We start from the raw sequence: 4,712 nt of genomic DNA on the forward strand, positions 1-4,712 counted from the left end.
GGGCGAGTATTACTACCTAAAGAGTAAATTATTTTGCAATGAGGAAATAAAAGTTGTGGAGCGACCAGAGAGTCGAGTTGCCCTGTGCCAGGAAAATCGAATCAGCTGGTTCTAGGAGAACGTGGGATGCCAGTGCTTTGATTTAGTTACCTGGGTGCTCCAGGCTGTGATCATTTCAGACTGGACGTTTCTCCCCCGGGCTTGTTAGTGCGCTTATCTAGTGATATCTGTAGACATCTGGTCTCTCTTTTTTCTACTGGTCTATTGTAGCAGCTGTAATGATTACATAATCAGTGACCACATCCACTGTAAACACAAACCTCCTCAAATTCCTCTCACAGCATGCCTGCTAATACTATTACACATAAAAAAAAAAAAATGAAGAATGAAAACAGAATGAGAGAGCTATACATAGACTCTGAGTGTCTTAAAATTTTACTGAATTTTTGTTTTTCCCCTTTGACAGTTTCCTACATATATAATAATGATTTTCAGCCATTTTCTCTCCCTCATTTCAGTCATATGCTCTCTCCCTGTGAGTCCCTCATTTTCAGCAGCCCAGCCCTGCTTGGTTGCATGTCTTGTGTGTTTGTGTGTGTGTGACAGGGATGGGCGTGTCTAATCAAGTTTCATTGTGCTCCTTTCAGTATTTTTTTCCTGGCACACAGAAGTTTCCCAGTCACCTAGTCAACCTTTATGGCTCTTCTATGGTTCCTCTTTCTAGGAAATGGGCTCTAACTTTTCCCTGGAGTGTCCCCTAAACAAAACAGCCCACCTCTCCCAGCAGCACTCACCATTACCTACACCAAGCACGAGCATAGTGACTGATATCGATTAGGTTCTCAGATTTTGGAAAATCATTGAGTTTTATCGTGGCGTGAGTGTGGAAGCATCACACAACCGATGTTGACTAAGCCCATTCTAGTTCAGGGACATCGTGGCGCTAAGACCCAGGTTTGACCTTGGACTGGCTTACACCAATGATGCTGACCTTCACTGAGAAGTAAGGAAGACAATAAAGCCATTTCCCGGTCAAAGGTAGCCAAACTACCCTGCCCAGGCTAGCTGTTGAAAATTAAAAGCACAATATATTGTAATGGTATCTATACTACACTATATGTAATGGTATCTATCTGTCCTACACTATATTCCATGAGAACCCTTACTATATTACACTCCTCTACTACACAGTATCCTATACCACATTACTTCCAATTTCCCAGCGTAAATTTCCACAGAGGTTCTAGGTATTATATTAGTTTGAACCTATGAATAATTCCATTTAAACAGCACACCCTAAGAATAAACTGCAGCTACATAACGTGGGTTGCATCTTGGATGTTAAAATACCATGCAGGAAAGAAACTCTCTGAGGGCCAGCCGGTCCCTGTTACCCAATGACCCGTTCAGCAAATGCGCTGTACCAGATCCATCCCTGCCTTGATACACTATTGACCTCTGTGGACGACTCCTGTGACCCGCACCAAGCTGCCTCACACGGCAGTCATTACTTCCTGGCGTCTAAGGGCTTCACGAGAACTGTAAATCAATTCAAAACTGATCAACTTCCACTTGAAAAATCTATCCCCAAACAGAGCGGTGTTCCATTAATCCAGAACGTCACTGGGAGACCCACGGTGACAATCTCAGTCAGTAGCGAGCATATTTATTTCACTTTAGCCTTGGAAATGAGCTTCACAAAATGTCACATGGTTCCTCCTGTCTTGTTTTCAATGTCTCCTCGTTGCAGGGAAATATCTTGAAGGATGTTTGGTAGAAGGCCAAAAGTCTGTACCTCCCTCTGTATATTTATGTTATTTATTACTATCTCTGTATCTCTCTGTTACTCTATTATTTTTGACACATGGTCTCCCACAAGCCGTAAAGCCAACCACATCAGCAGGTCCTGACACTCACCTGTCTCCGCCCCTGCTCAGCCCCCACCGCTGGGGTTACAGGTGCGCACTCCCCGCACCATGGGTAGGGGATCCCAACTCAGTTCCTCGTGCTTTGACGGCACGGCACGTACTTTACCGATGTGCTGTCTGCCCACCCCAGACGGCTAGTTCTGACTGTATCACACTCAAAGCGTATGTCTCTGGTAGGTCCAAGAGTGAGTATGGAGGGTGGTCTCGGTTCCCTACCAGGGAGCAGAGTTTGTTCTGAGAGTTGTGGGGATGTTTGTTTCCCTGTGGGGTTCAGCACGAGCTGATAGGCACGTGTCCTGACGCCAAATGCAGTGTGAGGTTTGGCTTGTTGGTTAAAAGGGCCACTCTCCCCAAAGGCAACGTTGAATGTGCTGCTGTCCATGCGCTTCCCTAGTGCATCTCAGAGTCCGCACAAGATAAGATCTGAAACCTCGCACTGTGGCTTTTCCCCAGGTGATTCCGCAATGAAGCGTCTGGCTGCTCTGCCTTGTGTAACCACTGGATCTCACAAAGGAATTTTAGGACACTGAAACTCACTACTCTGTGCCGTACTCTCCCAGAAGATAAATATCAGTACCTTGGTCTGAAGCTACAGACTACACAACACCAAGAGTGGACCCCGACATAGCCCATGGACTTTGGGTGATGAGAACTTGCTGCTGTCCATCACAGCAAGCAGCTCACTGTGGCGGGGAATGCTGGTAACGAGAGAGGCCATGCTCCTTGTACAAAATCAAAGGCTCCTATGGGGTCCTCTCGATTTTGCTCTGAAACTAAAGTTAAATAAATAATTGAAGAATAAAGTGTACGGGCTATAGAGATGGCTTGGTCATCAAAAGCAGTTCCTGCTTTTGCAAAGGACTCAGGTTTGGTTCCTAGCACCAATATGGCAGCTAACAGTCAACTCCAGCAAATGAATCTAAAAAAGAAGAAGGAGGAGGAGAAAGGCCACTTTAAAAAACACCCTTCATCCTTCGCAAAAGGAGTCTGTTTCATTTAGATAGATGGCTCTAAATGTTGGAACCTACTTCATTAAATGGAACTGGAATCTGTCTTGCTGAAACTTCTTTTATTTTCAGGTGGGAATATATTCCATTTGAAAATCTTTAGGGGTCCAATTTCAGGCCATCATAAAGGGACTTTTTAAAGATTTGGCCTTTCTTACGTTTTGTACATCAGTAAGTGTAGGATGTATGCATGTGAATACAGGTGTCCCCAGAGACCAGTGGTGTTGCATCCCTCTGGACCGGAAGGCTGTGGGCTGCCTGACGTGGGTGCTGGGATCTGAATGTGGGCGCTCTGTGACAGCACTACAGGCTTTAGCCAGCAAGCCATCCCTTCAGTCCCAGAGAGAGTTTTCACACTTTACCAGAGAGAGTTTAACAGAGAGAGTTAGACACTTTGCTGCCCTTGAGTTCCCTTTAACAACAACCATTGCATAAATTAAGTGTATACTGTGGGCCACGTGCCCTGTAAAACAGTTTTATCCTGTATATCTGAGGGGTAGCATGCCATGTCATATGTGGAGAGGCAGCTGGGATCAAATCTAAAACCTGGGGATAGAACTCAGACCATCAGGCTTGGTGGCATGTGCCCTTACAACTGAGGCATCTCACAGGTCCCTGACGGAGCTATCTCTTTAAAGAATTTACCTCTTAAAAAAAAATCAATAAATGGGACCTCATGAAATTGAAAAGCTTCTGTAAAGCAAAGGACACCGTCATCAAAACAAAGCGACTGCCTACAGATTGGGAAAGAATCATCACCAACCCTTTATCTGACAGAGGACTCATATCCAATATATATATAAAGAACTAAACAAGCTGAAAAGCAATAAACCAAGTAATCCACTTAAAAAATGGGGAACAGAGCTAAAGAGAGAATTCTCTATAGAGGAATATCGAATGGCAGAGAAGCACTTAAAGAAATGCTCAACCTCATTAGCCATTAGGGAAATGCAAATCAAAACAACCCTGAGATTTCACCTTACACCCATCAGAATGGCCAAGATGAAAAACTCAAGGGACAACACATGCTGGAGAGGTTGTGGAGAAAGGGGAACCCTTCTCCACTGCTGGTGGGAATGTAAACTGGTACAACCACTCTGGAAATCAATCTGGCGCTTTCTCAGAAAACTAGGAATAGCGCTTCCTCAAGATCCAGCCATACCACTCCTAGGCATATACCCAAAAGAGGCGCAAGTACACAAAAAGGACATTTGCTCAACCATGTTTGTAGCAGCTTTATTTGTAATAGCCAGAAGCTGGAAACAACCCAGATGCCCCTCAACTGAAGAATGGATGCAGAAACTGTGGTACATCTATACAATGGAGTGTTTATTACTCAGCAATGAAAAATAAGAAAATCATGAAATTTGCAGGTAAATGGTGGGACCTGGAAAGGATCATCCTGAGTGAGTTGTCCCAGAAGCAAAAAAGACACGCATGGTATATACTCACTCATATAAACATACAACATAGAATAAATCCACTAAAATCTGTACATCTAAACAAACTAAGCAAAAGAGAGGACCCTAACTAAAATGTTCAATCCCCATCCTGAAAGGCAAAGAGGATGGACATCAGAAGAAAAAGAAAATAGGAAACAACCTCGGAACCTGCTACAGAGGGCCTCTGAAAGCCAGAAGAAAACAGGAAACAACCTTGAAACCTGCCACAGAGGGCCTCTGAAAGCTTCTGCAGTATAGACTGTCAAAGCAGATGCTGAGCCTGATGGCCAACTGATGGGCAGAGTGAATGGAATTTTATGTAAGAAGTGGGAAAT

The sequence above is a fragment of the Psammomys obesus genome, unplaced genomic scaffold (genome assembly GCF_907164565.1).
Source record: "Psammomys obesus unplaced genomic scaffold, mPsaObe1.curated_primary_1811, whole genome shotgun sequence".
Lineage (NCBI taxonomy): Eukaryota > Metazoa > Chordata > Mammalia > Rodentia > Muridae > Psammomys > Psammomys obesus.